Here is a 26,974-nt window from a genome sequence, read left to right on the forward strand (position 1 = left end):
TACTCCTTATACATTGTCTGAAATTAGCGTTAAAGAATATTATTCCGGGAGTTTGCCGAGCTCTTGTATACTCCTTATACATTGTCTGAAATTAGCGTTAAAGAATATTATTCAGGGAGTTAGCCGAGCTCTTGTATACTCCTTATACATTGTCTGAAATTAGCGTTAAAGAATATTATTCCGGGAGTGTGCCGAGCTCTTGTATACTCCTTATACATTGTCTGCAAAGGAGACAGTAGACCTAATAGACTGTTTACTGTAGGGAAATGACTGATTTTTATTTATAGCTAACATCTATTATCAACGTAAAAAACGCCAATTCAATATCGATATCGGAGCGCATCAGCAGTGGTAGTTTTACGATTTACGCTGACCTAGACAAATAAAGCAAGAAAAAACACTCAAAATCTTGTTTTAAATCTGCATACTAAGGTACAGAAGAAATTCTGGTACCATTTAAAAAGGCTTTGGTTGCAGTATATTACTAATTGATGGTGAAAATTAATTATTTTTAAGGAAATAAACTAATTTAAAAAATTGATTGAATACTTGTTTAGTGGTTTGAAGGGGTAAGGTGTCATTAAGTAAATCTAAATAGTGTTTCTACAGTGGAGTTTATCTTGATGTAATTTCAATTAACACCCAGTGGCGTATCTACCGGGGGGGCGAGGGGGGCAATGGCCCCGGGCGCACATTTTCAAGGGGGCGTGTTTTTGGCCATTTTTAATGGTAAGTCGCTGATTATCATTATACTTATATTCCTTGTATTACAGAAAAATATAGTTTAAGATTATTTTCCATATTTAATTAAATTAAATAATATCTGTATTATATCGAGATTTCTATTTGAATGACTTCCATGTATACTCATGTCTAACCATAACAGAAGTTTATTTTGTCACACTGTATCTCGATATGATGATTTATATTAGATAAAGCTGCTAAAGCAGGGTACATGACGAATTGACGATTCTAAATCTGGTAGGTAAATTACCTTTTTGTTTAGTTTCCAGTCTGTGCCGTATAATTTCTTTAGCCTCTGCTAGGCTACTACTTGGCAAATTCATTTCCCTCAATCTCATACCACCGTTGAAGATTAATTAAATTGCGTTTACTATAAATCATTAAGTAACATTCGGAACAAAGCGTAACCTTTTCATCGTATACAGCTGCGGTTCTTGAGTCTTTATTTGAGATTAATTTAATTCCTTGTGGGAGGGGGCGCAAATTCGATGTTCCGCCCCGGGCGACCTTAAATCTGGATACTCTACTGTTAACACCTGACACCGTGCGCACCGGTACATGACGCTCTGACCTCGCAAGTTTGACCCCGACCATTTTGAGCTCGTCAGTTTGTCCTTGAGACAGTTGGACCCCACGACCTTTTGATCCGAAGACGGTTTGACCCCACGCCAAAAAATATTGATTGATCCACCTACCGACGAATGTTTCAACTCATCAGTAAATGATGGCCTAATCTACAACCGAATTCCAACTCAACCTATTATGAGCAAGCAGTGCTGATGTAAATTGTTTAGTCGGCTTTTTCACCGTCTCTGGGGTCGGGATGTCCGGAAGCAAAACTACCCGGGTCCAAACGGCCAGGTCAAACTGGTGTGGTCAAAAGGTCCTGCTTAGTTTTATTAATTATAATTGAGAAATCCTCTTTCTGGAAAGTAGCGCCATTTTCAATTATCGGAGTAAAAATCTTACTCAATGATTTGTTTTCGTTGGTTTGTGCGGAAATGCAATGAACAATGATGTCAAGTCTAGAATATCATTTTAAGGAACCGCCATTGTTGTATGTTGTGACGAAGTAAGGGTCCAAAATATATAAATTTTCAGTTATTCGAAAAACGTAGAAAAACGATATTATCATAGAAGTCTTAAGGGCAATTTAGTATTGTTCAAACTTTATATTATCGTCGTGTTTCCTGGTTTATCCAAAATGTTTTTATCGTATACTCGGTTTCGATAGTGGCTCCTTTACTAGTTGAAACCATAGAAATAGAAATGAGACTAGAATCGGATTGGGGGAGATGTACCAGCTAGAAGGCCGCCATTAGAGTGGAATCGCGCAGATCCGCGCCATCTAGTAAAAAAATTGAAACTAAATATGATCACGGGCGTAACGTCGTCTGGCTTGTTTATGTTCTTCGATCGTTTTACGACATTGCAGAGTTGTAAAAAAACTGATTTATTATTTTAACGACATTAAATAACTTATTTAAACAACTATGCAAATAATTACGTTCACAAGAATCTAAATTAACGTAAATTACATGTAAGCCAAACGTGATGATGGCTCATCCCCAACTCAAAGTCAAACATAAGGTCTTGAAGTTCGCTGAAAATGAACAAATTGGCAAGCCAAAATATACCTCTCCTCGGTAGAGTTTTTATTTTTCAGTGAAGCGTAACTGTATCCGTGGTTATGCGGTAGAACGGTCACCTGTCGTGCAAGAGGGCTCGGGTTCGAATCCCGGCCGAATAAAAAATTATACTACACCCAATGACAAAAAGAAGGCGCTTTTGGAAAAACCTTTTCCCTGATTCTAAGAAACTGGGTACGCAGTGATTACACTTTGCCCCGAAAATGCGAACGCGTTCGCAGGCCTGACAGACAGAACCACCCACAGACAGACAGACAGACACGGTGGTTGTATAACCCCACCTAGGGTATAAAGTCCCCTCGGAGAGGTAAAAACACTTATATTCCGAGATTAGTATAAAATTATTCCTATAATTATACATACTTATGAAATGAGCATTTTATTTCTTGATGAAATCTGTGTTTACAGTGCAAAAAAACACGCAATTTTTTACCCTTTTTATTTTCCGCGGTTATGCTTAAACGACAAAATTTTCAAATTCAAATTCCCCGACTATTCCCGGTTTTCCCTGATCATTTTAAGAGATTTTCCCTAACTTTGTTAAAGCTAAAATTTTAATTAGAAGTTAATAAATTTAAATAGACTTGTAAAAAGGTTATTGCAATGTTGAAGAAATTAGCCAAACTTTCAAGGAAATAAATGATAATCATAGAATTTGTCATAGATCTATAGTAAAATTACCTTCAAAAAGTGCCAAGAGAAAATTGAATTCCCTGACTTTTGCCTGACGTTGTACAAATTATTAAAATTCCCCGACATTTCCGTGATTTTCCTGTTTTCCCTGACAAAAGTACCGTCACTGCGCACGACGCACGACTTCAACATTTCCGCCGTAACCATGGCGATAACGTTTAATGCGCTTGTGAGATGGCGCTGATAGCCCGATTCCACCCTAATGGCAGCCTTCTAGCTGGCCCGTTTCCCTTGGGATTGGCGGAAAGCGCAGTGGTTCTAGTCTCATTTCTATTTCTATGATTGAAACTCGTTTTTCATGAAGGAACGAAACAAATTTGAGGTGGAGGCCAATGCTTTGCTTGGAAATCCTCGATCAATGTCCCCATGTTTCTAACCTTTCCATTTATACTCCAAGCACATTTACTTCCGGCAATACAGGTAGCTCTGCTTCAAAATACGCAATATTTTTAAAAGATATAGCTTATATCTTTACATATATCATAAGGTTGAGCTTATGCATATATGTTTGTCTTTTAAATGATGATTCTTAAATATTCGCTGACTGTCGATTTGGTTAGTCCAACCCTATGCATTAAAATATCTGATTAGAAGAATTTTTTATTTTATGTTTATTCTAAAATAAATACCGTTTTTACTATGCAAAAGTGGTTTTAAATTCTTCTAATCAGATATTCGCTGACTGATACGATCCTAAATTCTTAATTGATGCTTTAAAAAGGTTCCCTTTAAGATAACCACGCATACAGTTTGAGCTAATATCGCATACAGGAAAACTAATGTCCAATTTGTTGTAGTAGTAGTATATGTTTTTATTTCAAATAGGGTTTTTATATCCAAACCATTGTCACCAAGAAGCTGTGGTCTCCCTTTTCAAAAACGTTTCCTAATCTTGGTACAGAGACTAATCACTCTCCGTTAACTGTAGCTCTAATTAGGTACAGAGACTAATCACTCTCCGTTAACTGTAGCTCTAACTAGGTACAGAGACTAATCACTCTCCGTTAACTGTAGCTCTAACTAGGTACAGAGACTAATCACTCTCCGTTAACTGTAGCTCTAACTAGGTACAGAGACTAATCACTCTCCGTTAACTGTAGCTCTAACTAGGTACAGAGACTAATCACTCTCCGTTAACTGTAGCTCTAACTAGCTACAGAGACTAATCACTCTCCGTTAACTGTAGCTCTAACTTTAGTAAATAATTTCGCAACTGGTTGCAGTTTAAGAATTAGCAAAGTCTGTTATCGCCGTTATCGGTGTTAAGGTGTTTTCGGAAGTAGATAGGCCGTCGAACAGCCGTGCTTGAGGGATTTTAGCAATTCTATGACAAATTTCAAGAGGCAGAAGTTCGCGATTTTAAATACTACAATTTACCGAGGGGTTAGACACTCTGCGAACTCGGTGTACACTGCCGTACTTTTGACAGTGCTAATTGGAATTCGCGAACTCTTGAAAATATGTACCTTTAACAGTGCTAAATGCACGAACTCGGTGTACAGATTATCTGAGACTGTCTTACCCCTCGCAATTTACTATTATGATATGCTCATGAAGAGTGACTCTCAGAAAAGCTAAAGAAAAACGGCCATTGATGACTTCGTTCTAAATATTGAAGCCTAAAAAAATGCAATTAACATTTGATAAGAACGTCCAGGCAAGAACTACAACTGATATAGTAAATACATTATTTCAATGAATGGCTATGTTTCGAGGAGTTCAAACTTCGTAAAAATCCCGTGCACTGTAAAGAATAAAGATCTTAGATATCTTAAAATCAACTTGGAAATCCAGGAATTGGGGTGAAAAGTAGTTCCAACATCTAAAGATCAGCTAGAAATCCCAAAATCAACACGAAAATTAAGCACTGAGCGTCTGAGATATCAAAATCCGTTTGTCTATTCTGAAATTACTTTGACATTTAAAAACCGGCACGCAAAATTATAAAATGTTGGACCGTTCTCTATGTTTAGGGTACCAATGAAATACCGGAGTACGGAGCTAAGCTGCGAGCATAAATTAAAATAAAATTAATAAATTTTTATTTTGCCTACTTTATTACAATTGCTGTACTGTGATAAAAATAATTGTAAAATAAATTGGCCATATGCGCAAAGTTTAAAATTAAATGTATAAATGTAAAAACTAATGTTTACTTTAATTATTTAGGATAATTGTTGTTCAGAAGTTACGCCACCCTTAAAACATTTGTCATGTTTATTTAACTGTAAAATTTATCTCGTTAACTTAAGGTCCGTACGCGCGAGATTGCTAAATTTGCTGTTGCAATTTTAAAATTGCGTCACTCAAGGATTTTAATTTAACCGTTTATTAAAGTAATCATATTTCATTAATAATAAAAATTAAACATTGAGACATTATTTACAGCTAACAAAAAATAACTTAATTTAATTAAAATAACAATTACTCATACCCGTTAATCTGTTTATACGCTTGCTCTAATTACGAACTTTAATGGGCGTTCACCGCGTAAAACACGATTGAACGAGAAAACCGAAAAAAGAAACAGAAAAAAAACTGTATAGAACCCTTTTTCGTGCTGCCCGATTACATCAGAGTCTAACTTATTTCGCGTAAATACATATTTCGCTGGTTCCGTTCATCGCGGGTTCGGGGCGAGAACGAGAAGTCACTCGGCGCGCAATCCCAAGGAGAAAATCATTTTATTTTTTTCGGAAAACGGGAAACGAAAATCGGAGATTTCATGGTTTCGACCTTTCGGCCAGGCAACGAGGAAATTTCTCATAGCTGGGCCTCCGCCAAACTCTCCACTTCCAATATTATCATATATATCCACCATGACTGCACGATGCCGAGATAAACGGACTTTTACGCTCTGCCTTTGGATCTTTTTTCGTGCATAGCGCCTAGAAGAACGATAATTAATATTTTCTTCATAAACCCCACGAAACAAATCCGGTTAAAATTCTCAATCTCGCGACTTTACTTTTTTTTCCTTTAGTTTTTTTATCTTCTTCTTTGAGTCGGCGCGCTGCTCGATTAAAAACAAACGAGCCAGCTATTATTCTAGCTAAAAAGAGAGGGTTTCTCGTTGTATCGGCTCAAAGATTGCGGAGATGTACCGCCGATGTAAGAAGGTCCCTGGGAAAAGGTTGAGGGTATCAAGGGTGAATTCCCGATTAGCGTTCGGTCATTTAAGCATATCCTACTGATAGAGGGAGCTTAGCTGAAATAACTTTACCAATAATTTTCTTCGTAAAAGGAATTTTTGTCGTGGGGTTTCGCTCTAGTGCTTACGCCTATCCTTGAACTACATTTTATAAAGATTCACCAAAATAGCAAAGAAAAACATGAAGTGTCGCTGATGCCAGATGTTACTTGGAAAGTTCTGTATACTGTTGTTTCTAATGTGAATAGTTTTTAGGTAAATAATTGATTATAATAAAAACCACTATTGTACCATAGTGGTTTCTATTTTAATCAATTATAATACGTTCAAGACTGTCCTTTCAACAAGTTTAGCTGTGTAATTGTTTCGTATTATTTTGTGTATCATAGGTACCGTAATAAAAAGTAATTTTTGATCAACATGAAAATATGCTAAGTTCTAAACAAGGACAAAATGTAAATGGAAATGTATTTAAAAAAAAGGCCTGCAAATCATTATTTATTTTAAAAAAGATGCTCTCATAATCTAAAGTGTTATTAAAATAATTTTATTATTCAGTCGAAAATAAATATGTTGCACAGCTGCAAAGTAGGACAAAACTTCCATTAATATTTTCAAATCTTAACTTTTCTTATAATAACAGTCACTATCAATTTAATTTTTTAAATTACATACTAATTAAAGTTATCGAACCGTACGTGAAGTAATGATACAAATATTTCAAGTGTTTTTTTAACTTTTAACTAAATAAATGACAAAGGCCTCTGACAATTAATTATGACTTTATTTTAATTGTGAAATATGCAATAAACAGCATCTGTCTTAATATCGGAAAATATTCTTTATTAATTTATTAATTAAAGATAAAACTTTTTTAATAAAACCACATATAAATAAGTAAAGTAAATACAGGAAAGAACTAATGAACTCAGTTATCATGGTGAGTTTCTCTCGGATTCATTGGCCAAAACTACCATTAAAACTGATTTAAACTTTAATTATGAAATGGTATACAGTAAATGTAAATGAAACTGCTTTAGTGTTATCCGTAAAATATTATCTACTATCAAGATTATACCAATAGCAGAGAATTTGTTTTAGCAAATCGGGCTAACATCAGTTAAAACATTTTTGGACAAACTTTTGAAATCTTTTTTCTATAAATATTTTTATTTTAGAATTCAAAGAGTTTAATATTTCCTTAACAACTACTACTCCCCTGTTTAGTTAAAGATTCTTTATTTTAGGAAGTCATATGCCATACACAACTTGATAAGGTAACATTATTTTGAATTTAATTTTGATTTGATAAGAAAATAATTTTAAAAAATTTGTTAAAGTTTTATTTTTTTTAAAAACACCGGCTAATCTTTATCCGCACGATTCAAGTTACAGTTCCATATGTTGTTAATAATAATAATAAAAAATGATACGAACGGCAGTCATCGGGACACAACAAATATTGTACAGGGAGGTGCGATTATTGAAATTTACCCCTCCTTTATCTAAGTTCGTTAAAAAATTATAATTGATAAGGTAATTATAAAGCCACCATTTCCGCTTACTATGTCAGCCACTGCTTCTAACTAGCGGTGATGGTAGGAGGTAATTTTGGAAAATTCCTCCCTTGTTTTTAGAGTAGTTCTAACTTTTTTAGTATGGGAGAAATAGTAAATATGAGTGCCAAAAGCCTAAGGGGATAACCACTTCCTTAAATTCTGTACACCGATTACAGAGAGTCCAGCCTTTGGTAGTGCTAAATCTGTAATTTATTACGTAATCACCTTAGTACAGTCAAAGCTACAGGCTTGTAACCTAAATCAGTGAAAATTAACTCCGAGGGTTCCAATATGGTCCGCTGCCTCCCATGGCTTTTCATACCTGCGGCGCTGATAATCGCTGACTGTGAAGGGATTAAAGGAAATCGATGGGGTCTTCCACAAAGAACGCATTGGAGGTTCTATTCCCTTTAACAATGAAAAAGAAAATTTCATTTTAATATTCCATTTATCCATATATAATAATGGTACATTTTGGAAAAATACTCTATTCCCATACACAGGAATCCATACTTCTACTGGGAATGTTTATCGCGTCACTATTTTAATTTAACAAACAACAACGTGAGAGGGGAGCGCGCGCAGAGGTGATTTTTCTCTAGTAGGCGGGGCCAAAGCCGTCAGAGTGATCTTACCGTACGCGATACGGAAGGATAAGCATTCCAAGTAGAGATATGGATTCCAGCCATTTGTCAATTTAGCTATATTAAAAAAACCTTCTGGGTGGCAATTTAGAAAATGATAAATTAAATGTTAGCTTTTTTTATGTGAAACAGTCTATTAAAGGCTTAATAAATCAACAATTAATACAAACAAGATAATTAAAAAAAATTAATTGCTCTACTCATTTAATTTCAAATAAATATTGGATTTGTAATTAAAATATATTTGAAAATTACTAAGTTCTATATTATTAGCTAAATTTTAAAATTCATAAATTTTGGTCGATGCCGACTTTCTAAGATTGGCACCTCCCCCCACGTAGCATTTGGATTCAGTTGCCGTGTCCCTGAAGCTTGTTAAACGAAACCATTTGGTTTTCATATATATTGTTTGAAAGCCAACTAAAATTTGATTTCCAAAAATTATTAAAACAATTTTATTTGTCAAAAATCATTTATTAATTGTGTAAATTAGTGTTATCAGAATCCTAAAATCGTGAAAAGTCTCGTTTTCAAACTAGAGGTATTCGGATGAATACAGATTTATTAAAGCGATATGTGGTCAGAAAATATAGTCCTCTCGATATATTCATACTGAGAGACTTCAGGTCTACAAATCAGCAGTGAAATCCCTTAAAATATCGTAAATATAGTAGTTTTAATCAATTAAATATTGAAATCACTTGGAATCTGAAATCTGATGTACAAATTTTCTAACATTGGAATGATTGGATAGCCCCTCGATTACTACGCGAGCAGTAGTGGAGAAAACAATTGAAAAATGCAGACGATTCTTTACATTTTAGCTCGTGGAATCTTGGTGAAGGAAGGATTCTGGAGTGGAAAATCCCATAGCGGTAATAAGAACGTCCTTTCCCGCCTATTGATGTTAGAATTACCCAGACTACCCCGGTTAAACCGGTTTTTGGTCGGACGTCAGCTTTATCTGCCATCATTCTGGCTTGATGACGTCCGACCAAAAAGAGCATGATGGGAATTTTACAAAGCCGCAGGTGGCGCCCGACTTTTATACGCCAGAATACTTCTTTCCTCCAAGGTGGAATTCCCATGGGATTTTGACGGGAATTTTTAATATTGAGAGACCGGTCTCGTTTGATTGAACTTGGTAATTTCTATATTACAAAGGTAATAATTATTAAAACTATCATTTTCTATCATAAATATACATACTAATGAACAATAATTGTGATTTTGAAGGCAATTTAATTTCTCAATACGCTTTGAAAAACCTTAAGCCTTGTCCGCCTGTCGCGTTTAAAATGTAAAACCAAGGATGATCTATACCTACGTTTCAGGTTTGCCAACCGACGTTTTGGAGAGCAAACTTCTTTTTCGCTACAAAGACTAAATATAGCGCTTACTAGATTTGCTTGTCCTAGGCCGCGTTAACCTTCTTTGCTCAGTGTCGAAAACAAGACGTTTCAAACAGGGCCGTTTTAAGGTCGTCGTACCCCCCCCCCCAAATATTTTCAAAGCCCCCCCAAACTCATCAATAGGCTACGTTATCTTCAAAAGTTCTTAGAATAATGTATAGACTTCTAAGATATCACTTTTGTATTGAACTACCTGCACGCTGACAAATGCTAAAACTATTTATGGTTCATATGTACAAACAGAAAGCTGGGAAAACACGGATTAGCTATCAAAACCTCGTTTTTTTAGTCGCAGGTTCCTATTTATTTTCGTGGGATTCAGTATTCAATTTAGCGGAAAAAACCATCCGCACTTGGCAGCCCTATCTCTCAGACGCGCGTAGTCGATAGCGCTTGCCCCGTTTTCACCTTTTCCAAAGTTGGAAAAATTTGCTTTCCACTGCAAGGACTTAACAGTTTCGTTAAGTTTAATATTAATTAATTTACTTAAATCGACGGATTTGCATTCAAGGTAAGAATACAACTAAACGCTTTTCACTGACAGTATATATAATAACCTTACTACTCATGGCGTTAATGGTTAGGCCTACCACTGCATTTCGTAGAATACGTTTTACAATTCGAAAGCTTACTGACAGCGTTGCCAGGTCCCAAAACTGAAATTATAGTATCGAAGCCCAAAAATTCTCGAATTTTCTAGAAAATTATAGTACACAAGTACGGCCAGCTTTGATTACTGGCTATACCATTGTAGCACTTTATCATAGTTGGCCGTTACTAACATATTTCGTTTTCGTTAGGCTACAACACGCTTGATTAGTCAAGTCAGCCGTATTTTCGAGAACAAACCAAACACTCCGAGTATAATATTTCAATTCTTAGCCTACTTAAGAGACTGGAAACGCCGTTCTTATGTAAACAAAAAGGAACTGTCTAATATTTCTTAAATTATCGCACAAATATCGGAAATATAGTAAAACTATAATACAATTATCGCAAAAAGCGTACTATATAGTACGCGATTGAAATTGTAGTACGGAAAAATTCGAAAGGTATAATTATCGAAATGTACTATAATTATAGTACGGTTGGCAACGCTGCTTACTGATTTCTACTCTTGTGTATGAGTTCTGTATTATCTTTCATTAATTTATTTTACTGTTAATCAATTTGAAATTGAAAATAATTGAACATTTTTATTCAGTGGTATACTATTGATGTATTTTATGAAACGTAAAATACCCAATAAAAGCGTTACTTCAATGTTTTTTATATATAAATCGTAAAAAACATCATATTTAGAAAAAATAGAATGGGAAGAAAACTAACTCCGAAGAGCTAGACTTTTCCTTTCTTCCCGTGACTAATTTTGCGTCCGAAAATTCCGTCCGTCGCCATTCTTAAGTTGTGATTCTAGTTAATTTTATGAGTATTTAGTGAAGTAGTGTACGCGAGGAATACAAATTGCACTTCGTAGAGAGTAAAGCTATATTGATTGGGAAAAAAATCGAAATAAATATCCGGTTAGTTTAAAACGTAACAAGATGTCTAACCATTCCAATATTATTGGATTAAGGAAGAGGTACGAAATATTGTTTACAATAATAAAAATAAAAGTGCAAACCTGAATCTATTTAAATCTATCTATTTATCTAAAAGCCAAGCAACAGAATGGAAAACTATACAGGGTCTTTTTTTTTGCTCGGAAAAGTGTTTTTTTTCAAAAACTATTTATAGTACCGATTTCAAATTTGGAAGGTCAATTCTCTATACCGGGGGACATCAGTTTGAGAAATTTGAGCGTTTTCGGTAATGTTTTTCACCAATTTTGAAAAATTATTTTTCGACCACTAGGTGCGAGATAAAAAATTTCTATTATAAAGTTGTAGGCCGTCATCGAAAACCCTTAAAAATTGTTCACTCGACGAAAAACAACTTATTTATCAGTGAAAATTCGAGCTGGAAACATTTACAAGTTGGTGAAGCCAAATTACGATTGTTTGAAACGATAATTGAAAAGGGAACAAGTCTAATACAAACGTAGTAGAGTTTTCACACTTGAAAAAATTTACACGTTTGGTTTTTAAATGCCGATATTTTATTCACATAAATTTTTACAAAACATTTTCAATAATATCACCATTGGCTGCAACACAGGTTTGTGCGCGGACAATTAAGTTCTCAAACGCTTTCTCTACCATTTCTGGTGTGACGTCTCGGCAAGCACTGATTATTCGTCTAATGAGTTCCTCCCTAGTTTCAATGGGCGTGGCGTATACCTTTGCTTTAACGAATCCCCAGAGAAAATAATCCAGCGGTGTTAGGTCAGGTGACCTTGCTGGCCAATGCACTGGACCATTTCTCCCTATCCACCTTTCAGGAAACTCGTTGTTGAGGTGCTCAGTTACTTGCCGGGAAAAATGCGGAGGGGCGCCATCTTGCTGAAACCACAACTGACGTCTTTCAGCCAATGGAAGGTCGTCGATTGCGTCACTCAGTTCGTTCTGTAGAAAATGTAAATACCTTTGGCCGTTGAGGTTCGTCGGCAGGAAAAAGGGACCAATCAAACGGTTTCCAACAAGTCCAACCCTAACATTGACCCGTTCAAATTGAACCTGGTGATGATATTCAAAACCCCAATGTGGGTTGATGTCAGACCAATGATGGCTGTTTTGATGATTAAAGGGCCCATCTCTAGAAAATGACGCTTCGTCGGAGAACAAAACATGGGGCAAAAATTGTCTATCTTCTTGGACAGCATTTAGTAACCAGTTGCTAAATTCATAACGTCTTTGATGGTCTCCGTCAATTAGTCCTTGGTGGAGCGTAGCTCTGTATGGGTGATAGCGATTCTTACGAAGAATTTTCCACACACGATTTGCAGAACAACCCAAATCAGCAGCGGCGTTAGCGCAACTGCGACGAGGATATGCCACAAAGTACGCGAGTACATTGTTCTCGAAGTCTTAAATCCGGTTGACCCAATCCGCGAAACCTAGGTTGCAAGTGACCAAATTGATTGAAATCGTGAATTGCTCGTCTTACTGTATTTACAGATGGTGCTCCATTTGGATGTCTTTCTGCGAAGATTTCAGTCACTCTTCTAAGGTTTTGCGCTGCTTCTCCATAGTAAATGGCAACTATCTCGGTACGCTCAGCTACTGAATAACGAGGCATTGTTCGAAATATTATCAAACACTGATAATAATCTCCCAAAGTTTTCCTTTAAATACCCAATGCATGTTTAGGATTGACCTATAGCCTCGTGTTTTTTAAATCCGGTCGTTTTTTTAACCAAAGTTTCAACTGGATTAGGTAATTCGGTTTCAATTATCGTTTCAAACAATCGTAATTTGGCTTCACCAACTTGTAAATTTTTCAAGCTCGAATTTTCACTGATAAATAAATTGTTTTTCGTCGAGTGAACAATTTTTAAGGGTTTTCGATGACGGCCTACAACTTTATAATAGAAATTTTTTATCTCGCACCTAGTGGTCGAAAAATAATTTTTCAAAATTGGTGAAAAACATTACCGAAAACGCTCAAATTTCTCAAACTGATGTCCCCCGGTATAGAGAATTGACCTTCCAAATTTGAAATCGGTACTATAAATAGTTTTTGAAAAAAAACACTTTTCCGAGCAAAAAAAAAGACCCTGTATATTTGGCGCCACTGTACAGTGTAATTTGAAAAATTGAAGGGGTCTTCCATAAAGATTTCTGACGAAGTTGGTAGGTAGGGTGTCGGCTGGAGTTGATACAGCATCCACTCTTAATCCCATTTCTGTGTGCGAAGTGGGAAATGGTCCACCCGTTGCTGCACCTTCTGCTGGGTTGAGTGGCTTACGTCAAGTTGTGACCATCAGTAGTAGGGTACTACTACCCATGCTGGATTTGTCACCTGTCCGTGCTAGGTGGACGATGGCGTAGGGAAATATGATCGACCTCCGGTGGTATGGTCTCTGTTACTATGGGTACACCGGGCTATAAATTCTGATACACTGACGAAGTTCTTGTTTTGTTTTTGACCAGTGCCACAAGCTGGGATCGAACCCGGGTCCTATTCTTGCGAGGTGAAAGTGCAAACGACTCTGCATCCCAACTAATTCTTTTTCTTTTGAGGCACTTCACTAAAACTAGCGCTTTAATTGTACTAAATATGCAAATATTGGGTGAATCAAATCCTTTTTCATGCTTACACCAAAATAGAGGAAAATTCATTATGTATCTCCCTTTGATTTTAAGTCACAAAAACCAAGCAGTCTAAAATACCTGAAATAATATAACCGTGAAAAATCTTGTACACTCCAACAACACTTACTGTAGTTCTTTTATATTTCCGGACAAGCACTTAAAATGTGCGTATTTTTAAAACGTAATCTACCAAATACATCGGGCAACATTCATTCATTTCATATTCTTGTTAATTAACTTTTTTGTCCTCAAAGGGTCTTTTTAAACAACTGCTAATTAATGTTTTTTTATTTCGATCTCAATTTTTTGTGATTTCTTTTCCGTAGTCTCAAAGACTTTAAATACGTAAGCAATCTAAGTTTTCCATCTCTTTGGTAGTTGCCGCCGTGAAAGTCAGGGTGGTTTCGATATAGTTTTAAAATATGTGTTAATCTGATTTAATTTCCAGCGGTCGGGCTGATAAGAAGAGAGTCTCAGACTGCCACCGCGCCGGGGGAGAGGGCATTCATTTAAATTTATCTTCTGGAATTTCCCTCAAGGATTAAGGATGCTGGTACAAAGTTAAATTTGCCTTTTTGCGTAGGCCACTTCTTTGAGATTCCGAATGAGATAAGAAAAATTAAGCTAATTAAGAGCACCATAAATTATTTGTCTTAAGAGTAAGCTATGACTTTGTAATTACTTTATTGAATGTTGCCATCAACTTTAATTTTTCAATGGCCAATATCGGTCGTTTTTTCGGATAAAATCGAATCCTTAACCCGGAGAAATGCGGATTTTTCGGTCGAATGGGACAATCCCACTAGACCGAATCCTAAATCCGCCAAAGTGCGGCTTTTTCGGTCGAATGGGACAACCCCACTAGACCGAATCCTAAATCCGCCAAAGTGCGGCTTTTTCGGTTGAATGGGACAACCCCACTAGACCGAATCCTAAATCCGCCAAAGTGCGGCTTTTTCGGTTGAATGGGACAACCCCACTAGACCGAATCCTAAATCCGCCAAAGTGCGGCTTTTTCGGTCGAATGGGGCCAGCGTCCCCCTAGCCCGGACAGGTGACAAATCCAGCATGGGTAGCAGAACCCTACTACTGATGGTCGCACCTTTGACGCAAGCCACTCAACCCAGCAGAAGGTGCAGCAACGGGTGGACCAATCCCCACTTCGCACACAGCAGTGGGATTAAGAGTGGATGCTATAGCAACTCCAGCCGACACCCTACCTATGAAGGTAAAGAGTCAAACACTTTGGAGAAAGCTTCTAAAGGGGAACGACGAGCACACAGCAGCCCAGCCCAAGTAACCCGGCACAGCTGGCACCGGAGATCCCGGTGGGAGTCCAAAAGGCCGGGAGATGGGTCCGCCGTGCCCTCATACGGAGGCCCGCCGCTCCACAGCAGGCTACCCAATCCGCCGAGGCGACCAGTACATCCCACTAGACCGAATCCTAAGTCCGCCAAAGTGCGGTTTTTTCGGTTGAATGGGACAATCGCTTTAGACCGAATCCTAAATCCGCCAAAGTGTGGCTTTTTCGGTCGAATGGGATTCGGTGCAATGGAACAGATTCGTTTTTTCAAGTGATTACAATACGAGAAATATATAAATCTTTCGTGGGAAAACAAGGGTGGACCATTCAATAATTAGGGACTATTTATAGGGCTATACTTTTAAATCCAGTACTTAAAAAGGCCTAATCTAACTTTGCATTTTAAAGTCGTTCAAGTCATGGCTTTAGGATATTTCAACTTATATTTCCATGACTTTCGAAACAATTTTTAAATTGAACAATTGTGATTTAAACCACATAAAATGGATGTATGTTATATAGAATTAAAGCGTGATAAATTTCAAAGTTCTCCTTTACTAGTTTTAATTAAGAGGTTAGTGTTTTTCAAGTTAAAGTTTAGAATTTTACCGATTTAAAGAGATGTAAATAAACTTCTACATGGCTTCAGAATAGTTCACATCGCAGATGTTGTCAAAAATGTTGCAAAAGCGAAATGTGGTGGTCAACCTTGAAAATTGTTTGTGTATACTCACTTTAAGGCATTACAAAACTGGAAAAACTCGTTAATCAGATTGTCGACCACCACCATAGATTACGTTTTTGGTGTTGAAATAATTTTAAAAATGATTTGTTTATATTTTAAATTAATTGTATCACCAGAATTTGCAAATACATTTAAAAATATTGTTAATTTACAATAATTAAGTTCTTTATATTTTACGCTTCTGAATGTATTCCAATTTGTGGACCAAAATCAGCCCTTACGTAAAATATTTTCTTAAAACAACTCCTAATTGAAGTGGAGTGGCGGAGTGGTTTGCACTTTCGCCTCGTAGAAAGAGGAGCCAGGTACGATCCCAGTTTGTGGCACTGGGTGAAAACTCGGAACAACTCCTGCGTTGAGATTCGAAGTTATCTCCCCACTGGATTAAGGGGTTATAATAATAATAATAATAATCAGCTAGGCTAATACCCAAGGCATCACCTTAAGCCTAAGTCATCAAGCGACTTTTGAAGCCTTTAATTCAGGGGGCCGGGTTACAATGCGTAGGATGGTGGTGGCCAGCCCTTGAATCCAAGCGAGCCCACAGCTCCCTACACTAACTATTACCGTTAACCTCAACAAGTTTTTATGGAAGGGGAAACTGAAGAACTCGGGGGAAAACCCCTTAAACCAGAGGGGAAAGAACTTGCAAACTCAACGCAGAAGGAGTAGTTCCGAGTTTTCACCCAGTGCCACAAGCTGGGATCGAACCCGGCTCCTCTTGCTGCGAGGCGAAAGTGCTAGCCACTCCGCCACCCCACCGAGCTCTTTGGTTGCCCCTTCCAGAAAACCTTGTTGGGGTTAACGGTAATGGTTAGTGTAGGGTACTGTTGGCTGACGTGGCATGAAAGGCGTGCCACCACCCTCCTACGCATTGTAACCCGGCCACCTGAATTATGGGGTTTAAAAGTCGCTTGATGACTTAGGCCTAAGGTTGTGCCTCGGGAATAAGCCTAGCTGATTATTATTATTCTATCAAAACAAAATGCGGTTTTTCCCGGTCTTTCTTGAATTCAATTTAATTGTAATCTGTGATTTTCGAATAAAGCATATTCAGATTTCTAAAGATCAGAATTTTTATTAATTTTAAAAGTACATCTGTAGTAGACCAAACAAAATTATTAAAAAAATTGTAAACTAAGAAAACACATTAAATAGACACCATTATCCTAAATTATTTTCTCTGAAATAGTTCCTTGATATTTATTTTTAAATATTACTCGAGAAAATTTTTCAAGTTACTAAATTAATCAAAAATCCAGTTTTCTTAATAAAGCGAACCTGCCCGGTTTAAAAGAATAAAAACTTTATATTTCAAGATTATAAAATGTAATTTTTTTTATTACTTGATCATTATTGAGAAAATTATCCGAGAGATCGTGATGGGTTTTTCCATTTTGCAATAATTTTTTTATCCTCTAAGCGAAGGATATGACCTCATAGCGGCGCAATTTGGAATTATTCATTCGACGATATTTGATTGGCCCGTGTTTACAATATTTCTTTTACAAAAGCACCACCGAAAGAAACTTTTCCCCACCCAAAAACGCGAAAAAGTATATAAAATTTGTTCGTATGTTGTCGATTATATATTTTTGTTCGCTGATTGTGGCTCACGCGTTTCAAATTAGTCTCGTGTACGGGTTGAGTCACGTTAGTCCTAGGCCCTAAGACAAAGGAACTCTATTCCAATTTGGCGAAATGTTCGAATCCGCGTCGCGTCATTAGTCAGAGAGTAGCCTTCGCTGAAACGAACCATCATCTTGTAGAAGTGTAAGATTTCTCACGTTCCTAAATGGCACCAGTAAGAAAGAACGAATTACAAAAAAACTTATTGTCTTTAACTTAGAAAAACCTCACGACTTTAAAACGATCTGGGGAATGTACGCAATTTACAATAATGATACATTTCTGGGCTCGCTACGGTAGGATCTATAAGGGGCACTGGAGAACGTTTTCAGTTAGTTTTACCATATGCAACATAATTACCCATAAGTGTGCCTTTTTTTAACATCTCAGTATTGAAAATTTAAATGAGACCTTGTTTCACAGTCACCAAAGAAAATACGGACTAACGTCGCGTAAAACTGGTTTTTACTTTCTTCCCTCCCCGCCAGAACTAGTTTTGATGACGATAAAACCATCGTCGACTGGGAAGTAACGTCAATTACGTCATATCCTTGCAACAATGTCTCATTGTGAAAAAGTTTTTTCTGGCACACTTATGAGTAATTATGTTACATATGGTTTTACTAAGAATGTATTTATATTTAAGTAGAAAAGCTTTTTTTGTTAGTTACTTCTATGTGTTCCTGGTAAAACTAAGAACTATGTACGATAATATTGTCCCATGCTGCCATGATCTCATACTTCTCAGTCTCTCAGAATGGAAACGCCTAAGCATCTGTCTGCAGCGTCATCTTGAAAATTAAAAAGTGGAATAATTTTATTGCGTTCTGATTGAAAATTCAAAAATTAGACGATAAGTTTTTAATTATTATAATTTTCATTTATAATTATGGCATCATGGTCGAACTTTTCTTGGACACGATTGGGGAAGGACCAACATATCCGCGTTCATTTAAAGCAAGTAGCGGCCAGGGTTAGACATACGGCACTAGTCACGGCGTTTGACTACTAAAATAATTGCTCTGACTACTAAAATTAATCAAAAGCTGGGGGCTCACTAGTCAATTTGACTAGTGAAAAATTAACGAGGTTTTCCTATAATATCTACCATTCTTGAAATTCTGACATTAGTCACTCCATCGTCAGTGAAAGCTGAAAGGGGTTTCTGCATTTCAAACCAAACCAAGAGCTCTACTCGATCAAGGCCTACATTGGACCATCTAGACAAAAGTATCCGAATCAAAATGAACTAAGGGTCTGTAACATCTTTGACCCTTTACCAGTATTAAATTCGTGGTTTGAAGCTTGCGAAAGACGACCCAATAAGCGAAATGGTTCAACCAGCACGCTTGTAGAGTTTGCAGAAAATCAAGAGTCAAGTGAGTCCACTGCACCTCTTACAAGTTCTGATTCAGAATCTCGATCTCAAATGAATGCGTCATTTGATGATATTATCAATGGAAATATTTTTAACTAGTCAAAATTGTGATCGGCCAAAGTCATATAACTCAAGTGATAATAAACTCCTATTCTAAAGAAATTAAGATAGGAGGCTCACTAGTCAGGCTGACTACTGAATTAAATATCTTTATGTCCAACCCTGGTATCGGCTTCTGTCAAGTTGCGTACTTTTGCACTTAATGTCGTTAGCGTATAATTCAAAACAATTTGAGTAAGCATCAAAATCTAGCCTAAAAGGTGTGGCAAATTGGGAACTTCCTGTGTTGATTGGCTTTTCGGAATCACGTGATTATTAACTTATTAAACACGTGGTTTCACGAAGCCAATAAATCGCAGAAAAATAGTCTTTACTTTAAGTACCCGGAAGGAATAGGTCAACGCCAAGAGCTGGACTCTAGGTCGTCTCACCAATTATTGGCCGGGTCTCGGGCTCGAGCTCGCAATCTAATTTTCACCGCCGATGTGAGGTCTCAAGCTCAGTAGATTTAAAACCTTCAAACCGTCTCGGGCTTGGACTCATTGTAGTTTTAAATCGACGGGTGGTCTTGGGCTCGCACTCTCTATATTTAAAAATCACCGGGTGGTCTCAGGCTCGGGCTCGCAACAATTACAATTCGACATGAGATCTCGGGCTCAGGCCCCCTATAGTTACTTACAAATAAAATGGTGGCCTCGAGCTCTGTCTCACTAAATTTTAAAACTACTAAAGGCTCAAGCTTGAGCTCGATGTTTCATCGCATAATTTATTTATCAAATACCCCAATAAGTGTTTTCGAGCTCCATTCCGGCATCACTGGCACACCTGGAAGACAGTTGGAGGTGGTCAGGCAGCCATGAGCCCGGAAATCCGGACGGCGCTAGCTTCTAACGCAATGTTTTGCCAAAATAAATTTCGAATGTGGGCTTAGGGCTAAAAAATATCGGGAATTCGAAGTAGGTCAAGCTCATCCTCAGATACGAAAACAGTATTCTAATCGGTCTTGGGCTCGGGCTCACTTCAGATATCAGTCTCGAGCTGTGGCACAAGAATTATAAATAATAATACGGGCTCGGGCTCGAGCTCCAAGTAATGCGAATCATCAAAGGGGTTCAAGCTACAGCTCGAAGTTATTTGTTTTTAACAGGGGCTTAAGCTCGGGCTCACTAGTTACAATATGCGATCCACAATACCTCAGCTCGGGCTCGGCTTTAACGTGATAACTTATCAGTCTCGTTTCAGGCCTACAATATTTATTTAAAATACCTGAGCTCGGTCTCAAATTGAGCTCGGGCTCACACGGTACTAGCACTGACGTTTTGGGGGATGGCATTAGAAACAAAAAAAATTATTTTATCTGTCTCGAGAGGATGAAGTAAAAACGTTAGAAGCTTGTGTTTCAATCGCGTTCGAAAATATAACATTTAGGGATCCAACGATCATGGTATTGAAACACAGGTTTATAACAACGACTTACTTAAAAAAAAATTGTAAACCTAATATGGAATTGAATAACCTTTTCCCGAATCACATACCATGTATTTGATCTTGTTTAGACCTCAAATAATTATACACATCAGGAATCCATACGTCTACTTGGAATGCTTATCATGCTGTATCGCTGAAAGCTTTGGCCCCGCCTACGAGAGAAAAAATATCCTCTGCGCGTCCACCCATCTTACGTAATTGTTTGTTAAGTTAAAAAGTGACGTCAAAAAAACCGTCGGCCACATCGAGACGAAAATCTGCCACGATAAGCATTCCAAGTAGAGGTATGGATTCCTGTACACATAATCTATAACCAATAATGAAATAAATTTGACAAGATCTCTTATCGCAAATCATGTATTTCTTACTTTAAAATATTTAGAAGTTCCACCAAAGGATTTTTAAATGGGAGATAAAATGGTTTAGTGCCAAAATTATTAACATTTCATAAAAACTATAATATATTTCGTCCCGACGATAATGAATGTTGGTAGAACGTACAGAGCCAGTAAATTATTTTTTTTCTCGATAAATTGATAATCCTGACCTATTTAAAATTATTTGTTAGATGCGAAGTATTAGGTTAGCTTATTTTTGTTTTCTTAAGCTTTACACTTGTAACCTCAGCAGGACACGCGCCTTTGTGGGTTCCCGTATATTATGAGCACTCCAACTGATACTGGAACAAAATTATCCTCTTATCATGAAGTGGCCCCAAAGATTTTTCATTTTTTTATTATTACAACCTTTTGACAACGGGATATTGATTTGGTTTAAGGCAGCAACATTACGAACAGTGTTGTCAAAGATATCTTATCAATTATACGATAATAATTGTTCACGGAACAATTTACGTTTTTCTTTTCACCAAAGATATGTTTTTAAGTGATGAAAACTGACAAAGATACGGCGTAACACAAACTTCAAGAAAAGGAAATTTTACAAAAAGTCAAAACGAGTTGAAATTAATAATGGTCTTATGATGGATTAAAGATTTTCGAATTTGCCGTAGTATCTTCAATCCGGGCATGCTCTATGGAACAACGTGGGGGTATAATCTTTATACGCGGAACTCGGGTTCGCCGAAAGGGTCAAAAGCTACCCCCTCTCGACTAGGAGATTAATATCTCTCATTTAATTGGAGATTTAATTTTACATGAGTACGTGTACTATGCCATTCCAAATTAATAAACTGGCATCACGAACATTTCAATTAAATGTTTTCGTGACGCGTTGCGGAGCCAGATAAGCCATCTCGGAGCGTATTCGACTCTTTCTTTCCGCGCGATGCTGGAGCCAAATTATCTCCGATGATTGAATAGCGAGAACGCACTGCCGACTACGGCGAGCCAAGTTTCACCACGAGAAACCGTTTTGCTTTGATTTATTGCGCGCGCTGACCAATTTTATCGTGGAATCCTGTACCGGTAAATTGTTTTCTTTCCGCTTCGTTCATTTTAATAAAGCAATTTCCCGCTATACGTATACACACCGTCTCCCTGATACAATCCTTCTCCGGAAATTTCCATCTTGGAATTTTATAGTCCTACTAATTATTTTTTGGAAATTTTTCGTTATTATTAAAAAGAAATTATTAAAGTAAAATTATAATTTAACTTGAACGGATAGTGACCTCGTACGTCTGGGGAATTTTTATACATAGACATCACTTTGATCATAAAGATAAAATTTCAAACGCTAGATTCCAATACAATGATAAATGTGTTGTAAATAAATGAGCAGATTATTGTATAGAAAAATGCACTTTTGTTTATATAATTAAACATTTCGAATTTTATGTTATTTCATTGTTTTTCTCCTAAGCGTTTGATTTTATTTTACTAATTTCTATACCAAAGAAATGTTTAACCTACATATTTACATTCCAATTCTCTATAACTAATATCGTTGTAAATATTACATTTGTGTATATGATGTCATGGTTTTCAGAACGTTTTAGCCTAAGGGTTAGTCTTTAACATAGGTATAGTATTTAAAAAAATATTTCCTCATTTTTCAAATTATTATCCCGAACCTTTTAAATAATATTTAATAAAAAATAAAGGTCGAAAATGGGATGGGTTCCATATCCATATTTGTTAAGGACAATTCCAGCTACAACTCGGAAAAACTCCTTCTACGTTGAGTTTGCAAGTTCTCTGCTCGCTGGTTAAGGGGGTATCATAATGAACACTTGTTGAGGTTAACGGTACTAGTAAGTGTAGGGAACTGTTGTTTCGCTTGGTAAGAAGGGCTCGCCACCAACCGGTCACCTGATAGATGCATTAAACGTCGCTAGCTGACTTGGGTGGTGCCTTGGGTATTAGCCTAGCTGATAACTATTATTTTATCAAAAACCACTTAACATGGCATAACGCTTTGACTTATAATTCATGAAATAAAGTTTATTAATCAGTTTCAGTTAATAAATAGTTAATAAACCCCTGCCTTTGAGCAGTTTACCTCCAAAATTAAATTTTGGCATTTAGAGGTCAAATGTGTCGGCCGAAATTGAGAGTTTTTCAAAACGTTAAATTTTATCCTAACGGGAAAATGTGTCTTGTTTATAACCTGAGTTTAAAAACATCGAAAGTAAGTCTGCATTTTAGATTGAGTTAAAATTTGGTATAAAATACTTTGACCAAGATTGATAAATTCAATATATTAAGAATTTCGTTTAGTTTGACTTCGAAACTCCCATTTGTGTTGAAAACGGGACAACAGCCCATTAATCACGACGGGCAAGTGGTAAATTATATTCAACAAAAAGTAAACCCTCCAAAATTTTACCAGACGGAAATTTTTATTTTAAAGGTGCTTTCGTTCGGAAAAGGTTTGGGCACAAAAAATAAAGAAAAGATAATAAAAACTTGCAGATTTTGGAAGCCTATAACTAAGTCGTTAATTAGAAAGGACATTTAGCGTTATAGACAAGTATTTTAACACTCCTCCTTAATAGAATTTGACTACTTTTTTAACGCCGACCTTGTTGGCGACGTGGGAAATATATATTTGCCACGACTTTATTTTTAATTTTTTTAATTAAATCATTAATATAGGCTTTAAGCGTTCGGGTTGGTTTCTCTTACAAGTCTAGACGAATAACTTTTTTGGCTTTGAAATATTTTTTTAGCGACTGTCTTCACGAGAATTTCGCCACTATCACTTGGACTTGTAATTACTAATTTGAATTAATATTTTTGATCGTTGTTGTTCTTGAACGGGGCTCACGCGTTTCTGTCGCGTGCGATACTCGTGCTAAAATACCGTACGGGTAAATCAAAATTTTTTTAAGCTGATAAACAAATTTTTAAAAGTGAAAATGAACTATGTAGAAAGATAACTAGTGGATTTCACTTACGATAATTAATCAGTAGATTAAATTGAGTTTTGAGAAAATTAACCAGTTGTTTAAAAAGTTTGTTTTATCGTATAATAATTAAACTAAACATTGCATAGATTTTTATTAAATAATTAAATCAAGTGTTTAATAAATTTTTCTCCTAATATGATTATACTCTAAACTATTAGGTAATTTTTAAATATTAAACGTTATTTAATTAGTTTATTAATATACAAGTAAACTAGTAATTTCGTGATAATTATACGAGATTTGACAATTTAGACACAGTTTAAAAATTAATTTTATCCTACAATCCCAAATAACATTTGTTAAACAAACAATTACATAAATAGAACACCATTATTAAAAAATAAACTGAAATATTTTTTAAACAATTAATTACATAAATAGAATAGATTAATTTAATAAAATATAATCTAAAAGAAAATTATTTTCTTTAACAAATATTTAATACCAAACGATGATTAAAAAATATTATCTAATAAATAAAGATAAATATTTGTTGTTTGTTTGTTTGTGTGTGTATATATATATACTTCTATATTTATATATGTTTGTCCGTAATAGGAATCTACAGTTTTCAACTTAGGTCGACCACATTTGGTATACTATCTCATGGTACCCTGACTGTGGTTTTCGACGGTTACTGTCGGCCAAACAACTTTAATTAATTGAATTAATTTAATATTTAGGTTATACAAATTGCCATATTTCCCCGGGAAATACCAGGTACCCCAGCTAGATACTACACTTTGACCTAAGCCAAAAAACTAAGTTTCTTGGTTCTTTAGGCAAACACACGAAAAAATCTTAAATTTATGTATTTGTTTTTAAAAGCCTTCTTCTATAGACACTAGGCCGTAAAAAAAAGGCAAATTATTATGTAGTCAACGTTTAATTGGTTAATTTTGTCAGTAACCAGTTGGTTATATTCGGTATGGTGCCATGCGTGGAGACAATTATTGCAGAGTGAAAACTCGAAACTACTCTTACTGCGTTGAGTTTGCAAGTTAACTCCCTACAGGTACCCCAGTAAGCAAGCAAACATTTACCAATATAGAGCAGGTCAACCTAACTAAAACTCTATAATTTCCGAATGTTATGTTGAATGAAAACTGTTTTCTAAAATGAATAATTTCCAAAATAGAAAAGGTGAACTTCAAAAATACTAAACTATAAAAATATCCTTTTTCTAACATAATAATCGAAATAGAGCACTTAAATTTCAAAATTTCTAAATTGAAATAAAATTGTTTCTTTAAACAATTATTACCCAAAGAGAACCATGTTAACTAAAAAAGAAATATTTGTTAAATAACCCGTGCGCTGTTATTTCAAAAATTAAAAACTAAAAGAAAATTGTTTAATGAAATCAATTTATCCTAAATTTACGACCGTAAGTTGAAAAACCAACATTTTAAAACATTTAACAACCACGAATTGGCGCTTTAAACTTAACAACTCTGACAGATCTTCCTCGATCGGAATGCGCGGAAATATGAAATGGGAGGTTACCGGTTTTCACGGAGTATTTTATCGGAATAAGCAATCGTAAAACATCGTGCCGATATCGGCCTAAAGTTAATCCTCGAAGCAAGCTTCTAGAGCCCTATACTTATCTAATTAATATCCTCGATCGTTGCGCGCTACGGCGCTCAACCGGCCGCAGATCCCGACCGCAGATTTAATTTCTTACTTATTCTCGATTTTCAATAAATTCAGCTTTTTATTCTCTGGGTAATGGTAATTTTTAGCAGTCGATCACGTGCTCAGATAACGTACTCCTCTCTCAGAAAATCGTGAGTTTCGCGAAATTGCGCTGTAATTTCTTCTCGAGCAAAGGCTTTTATCTCGGATATGACGTCTCATTTACGTTTCTCTGTCGTGCCGTATATCTCCGCATTTTGACCCTTTCAATGTATTTATTGCTATGACCACAGAGCCGTTGTAAGGGATTTCTTTAAACCAAATAATGATTTACATTTTCTGTCAATCATAAACGTATATACTCTCATTATATATAGACTCATAAGTAACATAATAACAATAATTATGTCAATTAGGAAAAATTTAACTGAACTGATTATCAGCTAAGCTAATACCCAAGGCACCACATTAGGCGCAAGTTATCAAGCGACTTTATAGCCATTAATTCAGATGGCCAGGTTACAATGAGCAATTAATACGACGCGAGCCAACAGCTCCCTACGCTAACTATTTGACGTGTTGTCAAACCTTTTTTTAATTTCATCTTTTTATTTTATCGTTGTTTATCTATTTTGATAAACTAGTTTTTTTATATTTCCTAATTTGTATAAATACTGAATTATCAAGTGACATAGGCACTCTCCCTTCAATGTAATCATCACGAACGGTCGCATCGTATAATAAATAATGTTTTGTTAAAATAGTAAACAGTTCCGTATTTAATTAGTATCCACGACACAACACTATTAAATTTAACATAAACGTGTTTTTAGAGCTCGTTGGAAAAACCATTCAGCCAGTGAAGAGAGAACTTTCAAACTCAACGCAGAAAAGGTTGGTCCAAATTATCACAAAGTGCCACGGATAATAATTATTATTATAATAAGAATCAGCTTGAATAATACCCAAGTCACCACCTTAGGTTCAATTAAGTCATCAAGTTACTTTTAAAGCCATTAATTCAGGTGGCCAGGTTACAATGAGCAGGAGGGTGGTGGCAAGCCCTCAATGCCACGAGAGCCGATAGCTCCCTACACTATATATTACATCTAACCTCAACATGCTTTTATGGAAGGGGAAACCGAAGAACTCGTGAGATAACTCCTTAAACCAGTGGGGAGAGAATTTACAAACTCAACGCAGAAAGAGTTGGTGTGAGTTATCACCCAGGGCCACAAGTTGGAATCGAAACCGGTTCCTCTTACTGCCAGGTGAAAGTGCTAACCACTCCGCCACCCTACCTTTATCTTCAACG

Source organism: Leiobunum rupestre, chromosome 2 (assembly GCF_980474605.1).
Source record: "Leiobunum rupestre chromosome 2, qqLeiRupe1.1.hap1, whole genome shotgun sequence".
NCBI classification, from domain to species: Eukaryota; Metazoa; Arthropoda; class Arachnida; order Opiliones; family Sclerosomatidae; genus Leiobunum; species Leiobunum rupestre.